Source organism: Acinonyx jubatus, chromosome D4 (assembly GCF_027475565.1).
Source record: "Acinonyx jubatus isolate Ajub_Pintada_27869175 chromosome D4, VMU_Ajub_asm_v1.0, whole genome shotgun sequence".
Taxonomy (NCBI): Eukaryota; Metazoa; Chordata; class Mammalia; order Carnivora; family Felidae; genus Acinonyx; species Acinonyx jubatus.
In genome coordinates, this window is record NC_069391.1 from 53190519 (window position 1) to 53212386 (window position 21868).

Sequence of the window (21868 nt, forward strand, 5' to 3'; positions counted from 1 at the left end):
GTTCGGAGGAAGGGGCAGGGGCTGCGGGGGGGGCGGGGTGGGGAGGGCACCCGGCCTGGGAGGTCTTTCCCTGCGGCCGCGAGGAGGGCGCTCGGAGCGGAGGCGCTGCGGAGTTTGGGGCGCCGGCACCTCGGGGTCGTGGGATAGAGGACACCACGTCGGGTCGGCGGGTGGTTGGGTGCGAGTGTGCGGGAGCGCGGGACTCGCAGCCCTGGGCTGTTCTGAGACTGTTCAGGAGCGCCTGGGCTTTTTGAGGTCTGACCCTGAAGTCCCGATACTGGCCCTCGGGGTTTGTGGAATCTCACTTCTGTGGAAGTTTCCAGGTGGCAGAACCGAAAGGCTTCAGTCGGTGACAGGAGGAGGACAGGCTGAGGAAGGAGCCCCAGGGGTGTTTGCGCGAGCGGACAGGGCACGGGCTGCCGAGGGGCCGGAGGGCTGCAGGACCGGAGCAGCAGCCCAGGAACTGGTGCTTTCTCCGCAGTCCACAGGGCACGGGCCTTTCCCACGCAGGTCCGCCGTGGCGGTGGTGGACGGGAGAGAACCGACTCCGGCCTCTTCACTTCTCCACTGTATTTAAATAGCCATTTCCTCCGGTGGCGGGCGCGCGGGGGTCTGAGCACCCTTTGGCGCGCGCGCTGGACCTGTTGATTTATTGATTGTTCCTTTCAGCCGCATTTGGCAGTTCCGGAGAGACGCTCCCTCTTGCGCTGGAAGTTGAGGCCGGCAGCAGCACCCACATTTGCTGCTGCTGCTGCCATTTTACCTGACTTGAATTTTACAAGTCGCTGCTGGAGGAGGTTTAGTTTCAAATGATGCAATAGTGGAAGATCTGGAGGAGGCGGGTTAAGATTCCAGTCCCATCTCTTTCATGTTGGAAAACTCCTGACAACGAATTGTGTTCTCAGTGTAGCCCTTAATATAAAAACGAAACAAAAACCAAACTACAGCTCCTTTACACGACTGACCAGCAAGAGGGCAAGCCGGGTCATTGAGAACCTTCCTTACAGCCAGTCCCTTGCATTGAGGACCCCCAAGACCACAAAACAATGAGCCACAATTTGCTAAGTTGCATGTATTTATTGTTGAAACTTTTACACTACACATAAAGGCAAGTGATGAAATAGCATATTTGTTGCTATTTTCATCCATGACAACCTTTCTTTATTTATAGCTTTAGGCTGTCTTTGTGGTATGACCTAGAGCCTCCTGTTTTTCTTTCCTCCTTAGTTCTTTTCTTTAATCAAGGTAGTAACACTTTCATGGCGCTTTGGCTATACATACACTCCCTTCCTCAAAAGTTTTTATGGCTGTCTGTTATACATTAAGTATTTATATGTCTGGCATGCAAGGCCCTGGCAAAATGATCTAAATGTGATGTTCCAGCCTGTTCCCAACTGCTTCCCTTTGTATAACCAGTTAATTTGATCAGTGTTATGCCCATATTATAGATGAGGAAGCAAGACTGGAAGTAGATAGTAAATATGGAGTGAATTTTTGAATCCCTAGTCTGCTAGTCTAAAAAGATTTGGTAGTCTTAGGGCTATAGAATTGTCTAGACCAGAGCATTGTTGAGAAAGAAAGGGGATGCTATTAATAATTAACACTTGGACAGTAGGTGTGAATTGGGACTGTCCTGGGCTTATAGAAATACATAGTCATCCTAGCTATGCCCACTGCTTACAAGACGAACCGATGTGTTAAGATACTCTAGCTAGGGAGGAGGACTCTAGTTCTGTGGGGGAAGTTAGGCCTCAGAACAACAGAGAGCTTGGCACACAGCTTCTTGGTAAATACACATTTGTTAAATGAATGAATAAAAGCAGAAATGATGTTTCTTAATAATTTCTCATTATTTGCTTTATTTTTCTTTTTTTAAATTCAGTAACTATTAGGCTCCTGTTAACATGTAATGTACTATGTTGGTCCTAGGAGGTGAGCAAAGTATAAACAAATTTTTTTGTTCCTGCCAAATTCACATTTATCCCTCACAGTATCCCATTTCTATTGGTATAAATTTTGCAAACATTAAAAAAAAAGTTTATTTATTTTTGGCGGTGCCTGGGTGGCTCAGTCAGTTGAGTGTCTGACTTCGGCTCAGGTCATGATCTCATAGTTCATGGGTTTGAGCCCCGTGTCGGGCTCTGTGATGACGGATCAGAGCCTGGAGCCTGCTTCGGATTGTGTGTCTCCCTCTCTCTCTGCCCCTCTCCTGTTCGCGCTTTGTCTCTCTCTCAAAAATAACTACACATTAAAAAAAATTAAAAAAAAAAAGAAAATGTTTTTTTAGTTTTGGGGGGGGGGGGGCAGAGAGAGAGGGAGACACAGAATCCGAAGCAAGTAGAGCTGTCAGCACAGAGCCGGCTGTGGGGCTTGAACTCACGTACGGTAAGATCATGACCTGAGCCGAAGTCGGAGGCTCAACCCACTGAGTCACCCAGGCCCCCAAATTTTGCAAACATTTATTGAATGTTTGCTCTGTGCTGAAACTTGGTAGGTGCCTTGGAAAGAGAAGACACCGTTTTAGCTCTCTAGGGTTCTCTGTCTAGGTAGGGAGATATGACATGTGTATAAGAATAGAGCTCAAGGCAGTGTAAGCAAGTAGGAAGTAGTGCATTGTGGACTGGGTACCCTTGACTTCCTTGTAGAAAGTCCCTAACATTTCATTGGTCTGAGCACTCTACCATGTCTACACGGAGTGAACAAGACCTGGCTCTTCAATTTTACTGGGTGTGTGAAACTAAAATGGCTTATTTCAGCCGGGGAGCTTTTTAAACACTTTAATATACGTTTGATAGGCTTTGTGGCTATTATTTTATATCCTAGGGAAGTAGAAGGGGGCCATGCGGTATAGTTGGAAAAGTAGCTAGGAATTAGACGAACTGGGCTCTCTGTCAGTAATTTGCCCGTTAGCCATGTATTCAGTATGTGTGCAGACATCTGCCCGCAGATACAATGGGGCACCAGACTGATAAGGTTTCTATCTACAACTTAGTGATTTCATTGAGTAAGTCTCATTTTCTTAGGGTTCTTTTAAGTTCATCATCTGAAGAAGGTGGGGCTGGATGAACCCTAAGTGTTCTTCCATTTCTAGAAGTCTATACTTTTGTGGGGGGGATGCTCCTTTTTGGGAGGAGAGCTAATAAAATGGGACTTCCTTTTCTTTCAGAGTTTCTCAGGAGATGATGGTGGTAGAGAAACTGTCATGGTGGCTGGGGGATGGAGTGTTTTCTTAGGTAAACTGGTATTTCTTGTTGTTTTTCCGTTTAGTTGCTAGGAGGATAAATGTGGGAACACAGAAGTTAGGGCTTGCAACCTCAAGGGTGGCAGAAATGGGTTCTGGAGGGAGGCAAAAACATCTTAGATATTACAATGGTTTTATGGCCCTTCAGAGCTTGATCAACAATATCTTATTACTTAGCATTAAAATTTCTTTCCTTGAGTTTTCTTGGGTATTACATAAACAACGTTCACATCAAGTTCATGACAGATATACAGTATGTATGCAAGGTCAATACTATAAACCTACGACAAATAGATGGGAAGGACTGGAGAACTTTGTATCAGTTACTTGATCTTTAAGTTCTGTCTCTCCTGGTGACCTCCCCCTATGTACAGGCCACCCACTGGATGCCTTGTGGATGTTGCTTATGTTTGGCCCTGAGTGCTTTCATGAATGACTTGGTATCTGAAAATTAAATAGGAACAGGTTATATTTTATTATTTAATCCTATTAAAGTTATTCAGTCCATCAGTAGTTGTCAGGTACTAAAAAAAGAACATATCAATAGTATCTGAATGAATATCTGCAGCTACTTAAGTTAAAAATTCTTTTCTTCTGTGAAACAAAAGTTCACTAAAAATAACTTTTTTTTAAGTTTCCATTTTTATTTTTTATTTAAGTAATTTCTACACCCAGCGTGGAGCTCGAACTCACAACCCCGAGATCAAGAGTCACATACTCTTCTAACTGAGCCAGCCAGGCACTCCCCAAAATAACTTCTTTAAAAAGTGATTTTTAAGAAGACAAATTTTCAATTGTTTTACCTTTGAAAAATAGCAGTTTTGAATGTCTGTTAAAAATTTGGTTGCATTGATATTGTTATGTAGAAATTGGAAATTTGCATGTGTAATCTGATACGTTAAAAGCCACTCAGCAAATACAGTTATAAAGTTAAATGTTAATAGCTTTAAAATTTTCAATTTAACTTAAAATATTTATTTTAACTTAAAATATTTATTTAGGTATTCCAAATCCATTGTTGAGTAAAAAAGAAGAAACTTTATACTGGCTTTTTTAATGTATAAAGCACATATACATCTCAGTGTTATTAAACTTTCATGGTGGGTATGTTTAGGAAAAGTTGTCTAAAAGGGCTCCTTAAGAGGGCTATATGGAAAAAAGTGAGAAACACCGGTTGAAGAAAGAAAACGGCTAATGTGGCAGGTGCTTTTGTGGCCTGCCTTTTTGGCTCAGGGTTTCTGAGATCTAATTCTAACTTAGAAAATTTATCTTTGGAATTTTAGATGAAGTTTAGATAAGATTGATTGCTACAGTTTTTTAAAGAATCAGATTCATTTTTTTTTTTAAATTTATTATTTTGAGAGCAAGAGAGAGAGTGCATGCATGTCAGCTGGGGAGGGACAGAGAGAGAGAGAGAGAGAGAGAGAGAGAATCCCAAGCAGGCCCCACACTGTTAATGTGGAGCCCAATGCAGGGCTCAAACCCACGACCTGTGAGATCATGACATGATCCGAAATCAAGTCAGACGCTTAACCCAATAAGCCACCCAGGTGCCCAAGAATCAGATTCATTCTTTTATTCCCCCAGTATTCACTGAGTACGTCTCAGGTGCTAACAGTCTGTATGTGCTGGAGGTACCCACTAAGATAAGACAGCATTATTGCCTTTGAGGAACATATGCTCTTAGCAAAAGACACAGTTGTGCAAGTAACTAGTTCTGTCTTTGGATCGAGGTAGGTTTTAGGTAGAAGGGTCATGTAATTTATTGTCCGTAGCAGGGCAGTATGAGAGTAAATGGGATGCTTTTAGTAATTACCCTAGGACAACAGGTGCAACACAGGGATGCCACCCTAGTTTAGGGGCTGACAGAGACTTTAAGATAAAGAGATAGATAGCATTTGAACTGGGTCTTGAATGGTGAGCAGGCTTGTGCCCGGCAGAGCAAGTGGGATATGGCACAGGCTTTGTGGAAGTTGAGATGGGCAGGAATGAGAGCACACCTGGGTTCAGCAGGGCCCCCAGCCAGCGGGAGGGAGAGCCAGTGAGGGCTGAGACCACAGAGGCCAGCTTGGATTATGTGGTACCGCATCTGGAGCATCATGGTAAGTGTGGGTGAAATCTCCTGAAAAATGGGAATCTGGAAGGTTTTTTAGCCAGGCAAGTGTGATAAGGTTATTTCTTTTAGGAAGAAGAATCTGGTGAAGTTAATGCAGCCAGATTGTGGAAGTGGTGGCAGGAAGGGCGAGAGGCTTGTTGCAAGAGTTAATGTGGGAGGAGGTAAGGACAAAAGTGGAGCAGAGGCCACGGTCTTTGAAAGAAGAGGCCAGATGTGAGGGAGAACATGGAGGAGGAATTGTCTTGGGGGCCTTTTCCCCAGTTTGAGGGTCAGCGGATGGGAAGGGGTGGGGAGCTGTTCAGTGATAATTCTGGGTTCCTTGTGTGGGTGGGCTGTGGTGCTGTTAACACACGAGGGGTGGGTGTAGAGGACAGGGATGGGGAGTACCTCATGTAGATTATGCTCACCTTTGTGGCTTGCTATGACTTTCCTTTTTTTTTTTTTTTTTTTTTAATGTTTAGTTACTTAATTTGAGAGACAGCACGAGTCAGGGAGGGGCAAAGAGATAAAGAGAGAGAGAGAGAAGAGAGAGGATCCCACGCGGGCTCCGTGCCATCAGCACAGAACCTCACCCGGGGCTTGATCTCACAAACAGTGAGATCATGACCTGAGCCGAAATCAAGAGTCAGACACTTAACCGACTGAGCCACCCAGGCACCCCTCACTGTGACTCTTCATTACTGAGGGACTGTTTATGAGTGCGTGAATTTGGGCAGGGCTGAGAAAGGGTGTTTACAAATTGGTTCTGCAGATTAGTGGGAGGTAAAAATAGCATCAGCTTATGCCATCAGCCTCCACATCCTCCTCCTCAGGTTAACCAACCGGCAGTTTTCCTGATTTGTTCAACCTTGAGTCTCTTGAAATCCTGTCTCTTCTTGGAATGCCACCTTCTCAGTGAAACTTGCCTTCACTTTCTCTTCCCCGTCCCTTCATACCTGGATACCCGCTTCCTTCCTCTCAAGTCCAGTAGCACAGGTATGCTCTTTCTAGGCAGGTCTCCGGTCTTCCTGGGGTTAGCTGTTTGCCTTCCCTTCTTAGCTTAGTTCCCTGCCTGTGGGTGCTGTTACTAATTATCGACGGTGTGAATCTGCTAGTGTGAATTCTGTGAGGCTCATGGTTTCCACCTAACCATTTGTTGACATCTTCTCAGGCCCGAGTGTTGGGGGACCCGGTGGCCATCTCAGGTGGGTCTCCTGAAGTCACTGTGTGCTCACTTTCCAAAAGATGAGTATCTGGAGACTGCCCAGTGCTTGTGAGGCTTTCTGGGGAGAGCTTTCTGTTGGTCCCCGACTGTGTCAGAACTTTCTTCCCACTCCTTGCTTAGTGGATATTGGTCCTCCACCCTGGCCAGTTGGCCATATTGGTTGGGTCACCACACCTCTCTAAAGGGACTCCTCAAGTGTCGAATGCCTGAAGGTTCAAATGCCATTATGCTACTTATGCTCTTTATTTAAAGACTGTGGCTGTGTAGTAAAGTGCTTCCCTGCTGAGATCCTTAGGCATGTCCCCTTAGTATTGCTGATATTATGCTGACATATACATAGGGCCTACATATTTTAAAATATTTTAATGAAATAACGTGACATATATGTATTTGTTGGGTCTGATTGCAACTAGTAAGTAAGAATTATTCAGTCTAATTTGATGTGTTGAATATTGCACTAGGTGCTGTAGAGGCAAACACAGCTCCAGCTCTAAGTTGGGGTCTAGTAGGGAATGGGAGCAGGTGTACAGACAAATAGATGTAATACTCTGCGCTGAGACCATAAAGGAGGATTGCCAGGGTGCTTTGGGAACGCAGAAGGAGGGCACCTCATCCTAAAGGGAGGATGGGTAGTCAGGATGGTCTCCTTGAGGAGGCCATTTCTTAGAAAATCTGGATCTTACAGGATGAATAGGGGTTAACCATGAGGAGAGAGTGGGTAATGAGGGGAGTTCTTGAAGTGTGTCCCAGGGAGAGGGAACAGCAGGCATAAGGTATAGAGGTGGGGGGAGAGTCGGTGGTGCTCCGGGTGGCAGAGAATGAGTCTGGAAGGGTAGGATGGGCCGTCCGATTCTTTCATGTCAAGTTGTGGGTATTACCATGTGCATTTAAGGGTTTAAGCTAAGGAGAGGTGTGGAGAGACCAACGCTGTAGGTGGCTTTGTCTGGCAGTGCGTGGAGGCTGATTGGAGGGAGACAGGACCCCAGGTGGAGAGGCAGGTGCTTTTCTGGTGTTTTGTTTGTCAGTGGCTGTTATAGCCCTCTGAAGGCCCACTGTATGCAGGTGTAGCTAAGCACTGGGATAACATGGTGGGTAAGATAAGGAGCAGACACTTGAGAATGTGGGCCCAAACGCACAACTCTAACTTGGAGTAGGGGAGAGGCCAGACAGAGTGTAAGTACCTTGGCGCTCCTAGGAAGAGGAGAGGACACTCACAGGGCAGTCATCAGGATGTCATGCCCCCACCCGCAAGCAGCTGACTTGGTTTCCTGACCTAGTCTTTACTACCCAGCTGTGTGATGGAAGAGCAAGTCCCTTTAAGCCTTTTGGGCTTTGGTTTCCTCACAGGTAACGTGAAAGAGTTGACATTGACCATCTATTTCTGAAGTGCTTTTCAGCTTTGACATCGATGATCTAGATGGTGGTTTTGATCTGGATATTGAGGGGTGGATTTCAGCAGGCAGCAGCGGGACAGCTCACACCTTCATTCCTTGAAGCGGAGGGAGCCGCAGAGGAAACAGGCTTGGGCATGGATGAAGCATGTCGGAGGCCATTGCGTGCAAGTGGGGGGCGTGCAGGGGCTGTGTGGCTGAGGCAGGAGGGCAGTGCTGTGTGTGTTGCTGCAGTGCTCAGCTAGGGAGCTGGGGTCTTTTTCTATTTTCTTCTTTGACAGTGGGGAGACACATGTATCCTCCTGTATTCGGGGAATGTGTTTCCTTCTCCCCTCCCCTCCGGTCCCCTCGGCTCCACCACCCCCCCCCCCCCCCGCCTTTTTATAAAGGAAGCAGTGAGGATTCTATTTCTTGGTTTTGCTTTGTCCTTTCTCAACTTGTTTCGGAAGTTTTAAACAAATGACTGTCCACTGCAATGCAGTGGTTAAGGAGGCAGACAAGTCAGACATGCCTGAGTAATTCCATAGACTTATGTTTCATCACATAGACTCTTACTCTTGGCTGAGTTCTGAGATGCAGAACCACATGGTGCACCACTGCTGTCTCTCCCCGCTTCCTTGGACTGCTCCCTCTCAGAGTTCTGGAGTTCCTGGTCTTTTTTCAACTCATGAGCGCAGTCCTTCCATTCAGAACTAAAGGAAACAAACCTCAGATTCTCACATCATTTCTCAGGCCAAAGAGGGTATGATCTTTTTGAAAGGAGGAGGGCAAGACAGATGACAGGGTGAGAGATTCCTCAAGAGAGGGGAATGAGGCCTCACTGCAAAGCCTCTCCCAGGAGCACTCATTGTGCAGAATCACTGGCTGAGGGCTGACTGCCCAGGAGCACTCCCTGTGCACGGCAGTATCGAGCTTCTGAAGAGGGCCAGCTTGGGTTCAGATCCTGGCTTCCCATTTGCTCTGTGACCTCGGGCATGTATTTAACCTGTCTGATGCTCTTCATTTATAAAACGAGAATAATGGTACCTACCCGTAAAGGTGCTGATGAGGCTGAAGTAAGGGTCTACTTCACAAAGCGCTTGGCATATAGCATTTTCAGAATTACTCTGAAAGTGGTAGTTCTCTTTTCCTTTTGCTTACCTTAAGATGTTGCTGCCACTGCCTACTACTTAGGGGTTTGGTGAAGAATCTGTGTGTTCAGATATATTTTTACCTTATTTTTGCAGCCAACTGAGAGGGAAACTCTCTAAGCATGCATTCAAGAAACAGGAAGTGACTGGCCCAGGGTCCCTTAACTCACTTAGGCATGGAATTGGCATTAGAAGTCAAGTGCTCTAACTCTACATTCAGTGCCCTTCCCACTAGGTCAGAGGGTGGCAGACTTAGAAGGACAAATGTACTCTGCCCCCTTCCTTCCTGTCTTTGTCAGTAAAGTTATATTGGGACACAGCCCTGTCTGGTTGTGTAGGGGTTGCCCGTGACTGCTTTCACTAAACTGCAGAGTTGAATAGTTGGGGCACAGACTGTATGACCCACGTGGCCTGAATATTTGTCAATTCTTTATGGAAAAATTTTGCTGACCTTTGTACTAGGTGATTTCAGGGCCTATATGTAAGTTGTTTATAATGTGTTGTAAGCCTTTTGAATTCAATTTGCTTGTTTTCTTAATATTCCTAGAAGCATCAAAAACTAGGAAAAAATAGGAATTTATTTGACACATCCCATGAAGTGGTACGGTACACGTTCTGGAGTTAGACGGACACGAGTTTGAACTCGTCCTCCATGTACTACCTTGGATAAATTAAGCTTCGGTTTCATCTGTGAAATGAACATAATAAAACCTACTTCAGTGGGTTATTGTGGAGATTAAAGTCCTATAAAGGGCTTAGCATATGGGGCACAAACGTTGGCTCTTGGCTCTTTTGTTATTGAGGCTGCATGTGTGGATGCTTGACATTGTTTTCCCAACTGTGTAAGAAACTGGCTGTGTGAGGGTCGGCCCATCCAGGCTCTGGCACAACCCCTGTCCAGCAGTTGTATTCCTTTAGGATAGATGCAGGTACCTCTCAGGCTACTCCCAGGACTCCAGCCCGGTCAGTTCTGCGTTTATAGTCCTCACCCTTTCCTTCCCTGAGGTGGTGGGGGGAAGCCACTTAACCACAAAAGAGAATGGGAAACAGGCTCAAAGCAGAAAAGTGTGGATATTTGTCAGGAAGGCATTGGTACTCTCACTCATATTTTGAAAATGGCTTTTCCCTATTGACACGTAGTGGTATACATGGTAACCTTTGGTTTTTCTAGACATTATGCTGTGCAGGACCATCCCCTCTTTAACACTGGCGAATGTCGTGGCATTGTTACAGTCTTTTCAGGTAACACCTAGATGTTAACAGGAGACTGTGACCTGTAAAAGGTATGCTTGTGTTCAGTTACTTGGTGTAAGAGGTTAAATTAAAAGGTAAAGGAGGGGACAGTGTGTGTGCACTCCTGGTGTGGAGGGACTCTAGGGTTCTTGCTCAACCCCAAAGCAATGTGCCATGCCAGACTGCTCTTCCTAAAGTTCAAGTCCTACTTAAAATCTGTTCACAGCTTCTCATTGCCTTCGAAGTATTTTTTTTTTTTTTAATCTTTATTTATTTTTGAGACAGAGAGGGAGAGACCGAGCGTGAGCAGGGGAGGGGCAGAGAGAGAGGGAGACACAGAATCTGAAGCAGGCTCCAGGCTCTGCACTGTCAGCACAGAGCCTGATGCAAGGCTTGAACTCACAAGCTGTGAGATCATGACCTGAGCCGAAGTCGGAGGCTTAACCGACTGAGCCACCCAGGCACCCCTGCCTTTAAGGTATCATGCAAACACCTTAGCACGACATATAAGGCCTTCCCTAGAATCTAGCTCATTGGTTCTCACACTTTAGTGTGCATACGTCACCAGGTTAGGGGAGTGGGTGATTTGTTAAGATGCACATTCCTACGCTCCCCCCGCATGAGCCGTTCCTATTCAGTAGGTTGGGGCGGGGGTGGCTCCTAGATGTTTGCATTCTTAACAGGACTAATATCAGCCATGCTGAAGTGCTTGTAGTTCCCCTTCTATGCCCCAGCTCCCAGGTCAGTCCTTTCTCACTTCCCAGCTTTGGATATGCCATTTCATCACCTGGCCAGTTCTGCTTCATCATTGAAGACTTGGGGACACCTCTCCTCCTCCAGCCTTCTTAGATATTCCCTCCTAACGTCCTGTGGAGGCGCTTAATAACTATGCAGCATTCCTGGCTGCCTCGAAGACGAGATAATTCTTTTTTGGCAAATGTGCCACGACATCTGGCAGGGATGGGATGTAGACGCTCCGTTGTTCCAAAAGGAAAGGGTGGTCCTTCTTCTCTAGAGCAGAAAAGGAATTCCCTTCAGGGGTTTCTAACAATGAGATGTTTTTATCTTCTCAACCAGGAAGGAGAATTCGCCTCCATATCTATTAGCCTTATTTCAGTACACTTGAAAATCAAAACAGCTTTATTGAGGGGTGTAAATACATACCATAAAATTGACTCCTTTTTAAGTCTACAATTCAGTGATTGTTAGGAAGTTTACAGAATTGTTCATAGATCACTACAGTCCAGTTTTTTTTTTTTTTAAATTGAGGCATAATTGGTGTAAAACATTATATTTGTTTTAGGTGTACAACATAATGATTTGATATTTGTATATATTGCAAAATGATCATCGTAGTGAGCCTAGTTAACATCTGTCACCATACATAGTTACATTATTTTTCTTGTAATGAGAACTTTTAAGATCTATTCTCTTAGCAACTTTCCGATATGCAACATGTTATTATTAGACATAGTCACCATGCTGTACCTTACATCCCCAGGACTTACTTATTTTTTAACTGGAAGTTTGTACCTTTTGACCCCCCGTCATCCATTTTGCCCACCCCCCCCAACGCAATCCAATTTAAGAACATTTCCACACCCCATAAAGATTCTTGTACCCATTTGCTCTCACCTCAATACACTTTTAACACTTAAAATAATTGAAAAACTTAAAATTGCTAGGAGAAAACAAAATTTCCCAGGCAGAAATAAAAATGAGATGCCATTATATATCAGAGGGATAATGCACAAGTGTTAGGCATCAAAAAAAAACAGGACTGGAGAGCAAGGTGCATTTGGGTCAGTACTTGATTTGGCTTTTACACTATCAATATCATCAGAAGAGAGGTTCGAGGGCTACATGTAATTTGTGTCCAAATGAATAATTTGTCCCATTTGCAAGAAAGCAGATGTGTAGTGTACATGGATAAAGGTTTTTCCTGATTTTCTAGTTCATTTCCCAAGGCAGATTTCTACCCAGTATGCTTAGCTTTTTATCCAATATGTTTAGTTCTTGCTAGAGGAATAAACAAGCAATTGCATTTCTAAGCCATTCGCAGTAGAATGAAAGGGGCTGTCACCACAGCTGAAGTCTCAAGTGGGACGAAGAATCAAATGAAATCAGCCTCTTTTTAAGCATCCCTGAAATTTCGATTTGTTGTGTGTCTTCTCAGGAAGGCATGTGAGAGAGAAAGTAGAAGGAACATGGGTGGGCTTACAGGTTAGCAGACACGGGTTGAGTTCTGCCACTTGCTGGCAGTGTGACCAGGGGCACGTTACTTAATCTGATTCTCTGTGAGCTTCAGTCTCTCATTAGTCAAATGGGATTCTACTGCCCATCTTAGAGGTGCCAGGTGCAACCCTGGCACCTCACCCAGGGCCTGTCATACTATAAATACTTAGTTGCAACCATTAATTTGAATAGCATCTGTGTATAGATTTCATTTTTTTTTTAATTAAAAAAAATTTTTTTTTTTAACATTTATTTATTTTTGAGACAGAGAGAGACAGAGCATGATCGGGGGAGGGTCAGAGAGAGAGGGAGACCCAGAATCCAAAACAGGCTCCAGGCCCTGAGCGGTCAGCACAGAGCCCGACTCGGGGCTCAAACTCACAGACTGCGAGATCGTGACCTGAGCCGAAGTCGGACGCTCAACCGACCGAGCCACCCAGGCACCCCAGTTTTGTTTGTTTTTTATTTTCAAATTCAAACAGTGGTAAATGTCCTTATGGAGAACTTGCCTAAGCCAGGTAACCAAGGGCAAGGCAGGTGGAACCATAGTTTCCTCACTCCTGCAGCGGGGCTGAGTGAAATAGCATGCGGTCTGGCTGGGGTAGATAGGGAGCATTCACAAAATGAGGATGACTGGAGTTTATTCACACACTTGATGCTTTTAGAAGCTTGAGGTGTTCACATTTCTAACAGTTTGCTTGTTTAGTGATAATAGCATATGTGTGTATGTGGTATTTCTCCCAGCTTTTCCAAATAGAAACCATTGAGATTCATGGAATTCATTTTCATCAAAGAATAAACTTTTTTTTTCCATAAATAGATGAGATGACTTTACTGAGATGTGAGGCTCCACAAATCAAAATGTATCTAATTATTGGGGCACCTGGGTGGCTCAGTCGGTTGAGTGACTTTGGCTCAGGTCATTGATCTCACAGTTCGTGAGTTCAAGCCCTGCATCCAACTCCCTGCCCTCTGTATGGAGCCCACTTTGGATCTTCTGTCCCTCTATCTCTGCCCTTCCCCCACTTGTGCTCTCTCTGAAAAAAAAAAATAAACATTAAAAAAAATCTATCCAATTATAGTTGACATTTAAAAAAGTAGAGCTACTAGCTTAGAAAGAATCAAAGAATCATTTTCTTCTTTTTTTCCTACACTTTATTTTTTAAAATTTATTTTTTACATCCAAATTAGTTAACATATAGTGCAACAATGATTTCAGGAGTAGATTCCTTAGTGCCCCTTACCCATTTAGCCCATCCCCCCTCCCTCAACCCCTCCAGTAACCCTCAGTTTGTTCTCCATATTTAAGAGTCTCTTCTGTTTTGTCCCCCTCTCTGTTTTTATATTCTTTTTGCTTCCCTTCCCTTGTGTTCATCTGTTTTGTATCGTAAAGTCCTCATATGTTGTTCTCTGACTGACTGATTTCGCTTAGCATAATACCCTCTGGTTCCATCCATGTACTTGGAAATGGCAAGATTTCATTCTTTTCAATTGCCGAGTAATACTCCATTGTATATATAAACCACCTCTTCTTTATCCATTCACCCATCGATGGACATTTGGGCTCTTTCCACACTTTGGCTATTGTTGATAGTGCTGCTATAAACATTGGGGTGCATGTGCCCCTTCCAAACAGCATACTTGTATCCCTTGGATAAATACCTAGTTGTGCAATTGCTGGGTCATTGGGTAGTTCTATTTTTCGTTTTTTGAGGAACCTCTATACTGTTTTCCAGAGTGGCTGCGCCAATTTGCATTCCCAAGGAATCATTTCTTCTTCTTAAGGCTTACTTGTTTTTACCCCCCTTTGTAGTTTGTGGAGGAGGAGGTTATATTTGAATTTAGCTAAGAGTCAGAACTTCAGGTCTGTATATCTGGGGAAGCAGGTTTCACAGGACAGTAGATTAGGCTCCCCTCAGGGATGTGTGACATGCTTGAATGAACTCCTGTCTCTTTATTGGAGACCACGGAGCATTCATTCCATTTCAGTTGTGGCAATTTGGAGAAAATTGTCCTTTCTGTAATTATTTCAAGAGCAAAGACAAGGCTTTGGGGAAACAAAACAGTATTGCTTAACCAAAACAGCCCTCCCTGTGCCTCATCTGATTCTCCATCTCTGTTCCCCTCCCCAAGTTTCCCCTTCTTTTACTCCCACATTTCTTTCATAATCTAGTCCTGTTGAAACTCACTCCAGAACATGACTCCTTACTGTAGCCTGCCCGTTCTCTCCATCCACACTACCACTACGGGTTTCTCATGCCCTCACTTCTCGGAGAGCATCCTAACCTGTCTCCTGGCTTCCTGTGCCTTCTGCTATCTGTTCCAGTCTGCAGCCCACATGCTCATTCACAGACACGAATACATGTTACTCCCTTCCTTAAAACTTTAAGCTTTCTGTAACATTTGGAATAAAATGCTTGCTCCTTCCCGTGGTCTATGTGGTCTGCCTTTTGCTTTCCTCCTCTGGCTCATCTGCTGTTCTCCCCGTCGTCGGTCCCTGTGTTGTAGCCATCCTGGCTTCCAGCAGATCTGCTGAACGCACCCTGTACTTTCCCACTATGGTGCTCTTGCATGTTTCCCCAGCCTGGCAGACTTCAGCCAGGTCTTCACATGACCAGCTCCTTCTTAACTTTCCGTCCTCACTTTAAAGATCAGGTTCCAAGTGTGGCTTTCCTGAGGCTCTGTCTTCAAAGCAGCCTTTCTCTTTTCTCTATCACGCATCCTTTTTATTTCCTCTTTGATATGATCACAGTGGGTATTATCTTGTTTATTTTTTTCTCTGTCGTCTGTCTGACTCCATCGGGTTTCAGGGCAGGAAGCAGAAATTGCCGTAGGTCATTTAAGTAAGATGAGTTTAGGAAGGGAAATAGGTGTGCAGTAAATCTTCAAGGCTCGCAGGAACTCCTGTCTCTGAATTATACTGAAGTTCTTCAAATGTCAGTTATGACTCGAGCAAAACTCTATTACGATTGATTTCTTCTGTTATTTCTGGGTGCTTTTCAGCTTCTTAATTTTGGCAGTGCTTTGTTTTCAGGTTGGCTGCATATGTTTTGCAAGTTTTCAGTACAGATAGCTCTCTCAATTAAAAAAAAGTGATTTAAAAAAAAAGAAGAAGGCATTAGGGGCGTTAGGGTAGTTCAGTCGGTTGAGCATCCAACTTCGGCTCAGGTCATGATCTTGCGGTCACTCAGTTCAAGCCCCTCTCAGACTCTGTGCTGACAGCTCGGAGCCTGGAACCTGCTTCAGATTCTGTGTCTTCCCTCTGTCTCTGCTCCTCCCCCACTGCACTCTGACTCTGTCTCTCAAAAATGAATAAACGTTAAAAAAATTTTTAAAAAGAAATAAAGAGACTTAGTTTTAGAGTTTAGACGTCTGTTACTGTGATATAAATGCTGATGGTCTTTTCAGTTCCCCTCCGAGTATTTAGAGCAATGAGTAAACAGCTAAGAATTGGTAATGAAACGGCTTCAGGTGGCAGCAAATGAAGCAGACCTTTAATATTCTCGTTGTAATAAAGCCAATTTTGTAATGTACATTGGTGTGTAAGTCACTGGCTACATACCTCATTTTTGTTAGGAGGATCAGAACAATGGTTGCATCTTATTGCTAAAATTTTGATGTGCCTTAATCTTGTAAAATTCCTTGGCAAAACAGAATTCTCATAATAAGCAAGTTCTAGGTATTAGATAGAATATGCTCAGAGGGGATAAAGAGTGAGAAATTTAAAAGTTGCCCAGGCCAAATTGGGGACAATTTAAGCCAGTAATGTGTGTAGGCATTTTATTTTTATTTTTAAAAAATTTGTTTGTTCTTGAACGAGGGAGAGTGAGTAGGGGAAGGGCAGAGAGAGAGAGAGAGAGAGAGAGAGAGAGAGAATCCCAAGCAGACTTCGCATTGTCAGTGTGGAGCCTGATGCAGGGCTTGAACTTACGCACTGTGCCATCATGCCCTGAGCCAAAACCAAGAATCGGACGCTTGACCGACTAAGCTACCCAGGTGCCCCTGTGTATAGGCATTTTAAATAACGGGACTCCTTGAGCCTATATTGATGATAACTAGATAGATAAATGGGGATATGGGAGGACTTTCACTGTCAGTAAAAGGAGGGAGTGCTGGAGTTGGAAAATCAGTCTTTAGCTATCATTAGTAAACACAGAGTCAGGCAGCTATCACCAATGTGCTAAATCTAGGGGCAAATTTGGATGGGGGGCATATTTACACGCTCTTACACTGTCTTACCACAAACTCCTTATTAATTGCAAGACAAAAATAATAAGTATGTAGTGGAGAAATCAGACAACACCTTGGCCAGGTGATCCAAATTACTGTCACTAGTGGGGGCAGATGAATATGTGTGCCTCCAGACACAAATGACCTGACAAGGACACAGTGCCCCTTGTGTAGTAGCCTAACCTGTATCTATCTAATCATGAGGAAACATCAGAGAAACTTTAAATAAGGAAGGTTCTGTTTACAAAAAAAGGAGGGGAGTGCTGTGCTCTCCAAAAATGTCAATGTCATAAAAGACAAAGAAAGGTTGTGAAAATGTTCTAGATTAAAGGAGGTGAAGGAGACATGACAGCTAGACAGATCTGCACTGCAAGGGAAAAAATGTCAAAAAGGAGAATTGTTGGGTCAGCTGACACAATTGGAATATGGACAGTAGTTTCAGGTAGTTAAATTTATTGAAGTGCATGACTGTACCGTGGTTTCATAAGAGACTATCCTTATTTTTAAGAAATACACACTAAAGTATTTACAGCAAAGGGGCCACAATATATGTAATTTAGTCTCAAATGGTTCAGAAAAAAATTAGTGGCTAGGTACCTAGGTAGAAAAGATGGACAAGGGAGGTAGAAGGGAGAGGGGAGAGCAGATTATAAAGCAAATGGGGCAACATGTTAATAATAGATGAATCTGAATAAAGGGCACACAGGTGTTCTTTTTACCGTTCTTATTCTGGTAACTTCTTTAAGTTTAAAATTATTTCTAAATAAAGAATTAAAAAAAAAATGTTGTCTAGGGACTGAATGTGCTGCATCCATGTCCTGGGCATGGAAACATGTAGGTCATAAAACAAATTAGTTGAAATGTCATGTTACTTTACCTTGCAGGAGTTTTTTTCTAGGAATGTTGAATCTGCTTATCTCAAAGTAATACTTTAAGCTTTTTAAAATTGTTCTGAATGTTCATTTTTTACATTATATAGATAATACATAAAAGCATTCTTGTTGTAAAAGATCTAAGTGATGCAAAAGTCAAAGCGTGATCTTTCCATTGACCATTCCCTGCTTTCTCCTTCTCAGAGGAAATCAGCATTGAGTTTTTATGAATATATTCCCTATATCTTTCCAAGGACTAGGATTTTCATTTAATATTTCGTTTTTTAAATGTTTTATTTATTTTTGAGAGATAGAGAGTGAGAGAGCGCATGCAAGCGAACACGAGTGGGGGAGGGGCAGAGAAAGAGGGAGACACAGAATCCAAAGCAGGCTCCAGGCTCTGAGCTGTCAGCACAGAGCCAGATGCAGGGCTTGAACTCATCAACTGCGAGAGCATGACCTGAGCCGAAGTCAGACCCTTTCCCGACTGAGCCACCCAGGCGCCCCTTCATTTAATATTTCATAGAGATATTTCCATGGTTTGTTTTATTCTTTATATAATGACTGAAGAGAATTGGGTAATGTAATTGTGCTGTAATTTATTTTACTATTTCTGTGTAGAAGATCATTTAGGTAGTGTCTAACTTTTTCCCAATATAATATGTTCCATAGCAGATGGATTCTTGTGTGTGTGTATGAATGTTCTAATAGCATAGATTCCTACAAGTAGTATTGCTATCCATGTATATGCATTTAAGTTTTAAAATAGATACTGTAAGACTGACTTCTATATAGACTGTAGCAAAGGTATGTGTTTGCTTTCCAGCGTCTCTCTGTCAAGTGTGGATATTATCAGTCTTGTATATTCTTGTCAATCATATGGGCATACTGCTACTACTTTTTAGGTGCACATTTCCAAGTTTATTGGCTATTGGATTTCTTCTTCACTGAACAGTACTTTTCACACCCTTTATTGAGTGTTTTGGTTGTTTGTCTCTCATTGACTTGTAAGAGAGTTCTTTACGTATTATGAATAATACTTTTTTGTCTGGTAAAGGTGCCTTAAATATTTTTTCCTAGCCATATGCTTGTCTTGGAAGCTTAAAAACTTTATATAGCCCTTTTACTTTTTTCTTTATGATTTCTGGGTTTTTGTCTTAGAAAGATTGTCCTTGTTTCAAGATTAAAAAAAAATATTCTTCATTTATCTCGTGTGTGTGTGTGTGTGTGTGTGTGTACTTAATCTATATGGAAACTTGTATATGGGTTTAATTTTATTTTTGTCCTAAGAGATAACCAATTTCCTTAGCATCACTTATTATAATTCATCACTTATATATAATTCTTCTTTCTTCAATTGAAAGATTTAACTGAATCATAAAATAAATATGTATATATATATGTGTGTGTGTGTGTGTGTATACGTATATATATGTATGTATATGTATATGTACATATACATATATCTTCCTGTGCCAACTCCACAGCTTTAATTTGGCAAGGAAAATTCTGTTTTCCTTTCAGATAAATTTGAAACCACTTGTAAGATTACTGGGCATGATGGATAGGAGCTCAGGCTATGGAGTCAGGTAGGCCTGTGTGTAAACCATTTATTAGCTCTGGGATGATAATTACACCTCTTTTAGAGAAACACTGTCTGGTTTATATGAGACGATATATTAAGATGCAAAGCATAACACTTGGTGTATAAACATGTGAAATATTTTATATATTCTCATAGTGACATTTGATGTGTTCAGTAACCGTAGGATAGCTTATTAATCAGAATAACCTTTACTTTGACTTAAGAAACTAGTGCGTGCACACACACACACACACACACACAGGTGAGCAAAATTTCTAACTACAGTGATGCTTGAAGTGTAAACACATGCGTTTGTGCATTCCTGGACCACTCATTTGTTTCTTTATTCTTTCAAATAGTAGTTTCAACACAGTTGCCATGTGTATGCCTTATGCCTGGTTGGTATTATGGATATGCCTCATGGAACCTGTGGCCTGGAGGGAACTCAGACACAAAACAAATGACCATGTACCTAAGTTTGCAAGTGAGATCTATGGTGTGGAAAGAAGTTGTATCTCCATAGCTTTGTTTCGGTTTGATGAGGGTCATTTTGTCAAATAGCTCAGTTTGTGGAATTTGCAAAATTTGTTTCTCAAGGAGTTTTAAAGGTTTTAATGACAGTGCATAAAATCACAGATTCTGAAGTTGAACTTTGTGGGTTCAGATCCCACTTCTGTCAGGTCCATGCTTTGTGACCCTGAGCAAGTTATTTAACCTCTCTGTGTCCCAGTTTCATCATCTGTAAAGTGGAGATCATACTAAGCCACTTCAGAGGGCTGCTAAGAAGAACAAATGAGTTAATACATGCAAAAGCATTTAGAGCAGCGCCTGGTACAATGAAGAGTGCTGCAGAACTGACACCATTATTATGATAGCCTTATGATATCAGCATCCACATTTCAACACTTCGTATGGAAATTTTTTATATTAGGTCGTTCTCCAAATCTTTAAAGAACCAACTTTATGGAGGTATAATTTGCATGCACTAAGATGCATCCATACTAAATGTACAGGGTAAATTTCATAATTGTGTACACCCATTTAACCACCACTATAGTTGAGGTCTTGAACATTTGCATCAGCCCCAAATGCCTCTGCTCCCTGGTACTCCTTTGCAGTTATTTCAGATTCTTTTTAATGCGTTAGTTTTACCATATTTTTAGTATTTTCCTTTTACATGTTTAGGATTTTAAATTAAAAAAAATTTTTTTTTGATGTGTAATGTATATTACATTCAAGATACTATTTAAACGATCTGTACTAATTCATTCTGGCAGCCTCTCCTTTCTGCTAGTTTTGAGGAAGTTTCCATATTTAATTGTTTCTTGTTAGAAACCAAAATGTCAGCATTTCACTTATGATGGGATCGATTCAGTTATTGTCTTAGAATGTGAAGTTTATTTCTCGACATTATACAAATGTGCAGGTAGGTAGGCATTTAGCTTCTTGCTGAAAATTTCTTGCTGTTGAGAGGGAAATGTTGGTGGGAGTGAAGGAGAATTTAGTCCAATTTAGTCCAATTCTCCAATTTAGAGAAGTGAATGTATTGGAGTTTTAGCCTTGTCTCCCTTAGAATGCCCCAAGAGAACAGATTAACAGTTTTCAGCATCTCTGCTTTGCTAGCCCCTATAATTCTCATGAGGGTAGATACCCGCAGAGGGAAGGTGCTGTCTGAGTGGTCCAGTATTTGGTCACGTATAACTTTTCCCTGCAGTAATAACAACAAAAGTAATAATTTAACGAGAGCTGGCATTACCAAGTACTTATGGACAAGACACCAAGCTAAACTTTACATACCGCTTATGTAATTCTTTCAACCCCACATGTTTGGTATTATTGCTATTCCCATTTTACAATGATGAATATGAATCTTAGTGAATCTAAGTCGCTCCCTTATGGCCACACATAGTTAATAAGTGATGGACTCTGTACAGCTCATATTCTTAGCATTACTTCCCTCTTCAATTTAAAGCTTAAGGCTTTGGGTTTTGGTAAATTACCCCTACCATTTTATAGATTTTTCACATCTGTGTCTTACTCTACCTTCAAAATATCCAATGGGACAGGTAAGGAAATTTATGTTTCATCCAGTTGTGTAAATATAGGCAAACATTTTTTGGCGAAAGGCCAGATAGTATTTTCAGCTTTGTAGATCATTTGGTTTCACTTGCAACTACTCAGCTGTGAAGTTGTAACAGGAAAGCAGCCATACACAATTTGTAAATGATTGAGTGTGGTAGCGTTCCAATAAAACTTTATTTACAAAAATAGGCGGCAGGCTGGATTTGGTGCATGGGTTTGCTGTGGTGGCCTGATCTGTTTGGGGACACCAGGACATGTCAGCCAGAGGGAGGTAGAACCAGGTTTCTTCGTGCCAAGGGTTGTGCTACCCAACTGCCCTGGCTGCAGCAAACCGTGCCACTCACCAGTGCCTTTAGGAGATACAAGTCCCAACAATAATAGCGGTTATGACTAATGTTTTGTATGCAGTCATTGTTGTACATGCTTTCGCTGTGTCATTTAATCCATGGACAATCCAGTGAGGTGGGGAACTGAGGCACAAAGAAGGACGATAGCTTGCCCAAGGCCCCAAAACTAGTGTGTGGAGAAAGCGGGATTTGAACCTCTTGA

The 21868-nt window shown here is 42.6% G+C and overlaps 1 protein-coding gene across 1 annotated transcript in view; it reads left to right on the forward strand.

Annotated features, from left to right (window-relative positions):
• The window catches only part of TTC39B (tetratricopeptide repeat domain 39B), a 128835-nt gene that overhangs the window by 364 nt on the left and 106603 nt on the right, over positions 1-21868 (forward strand).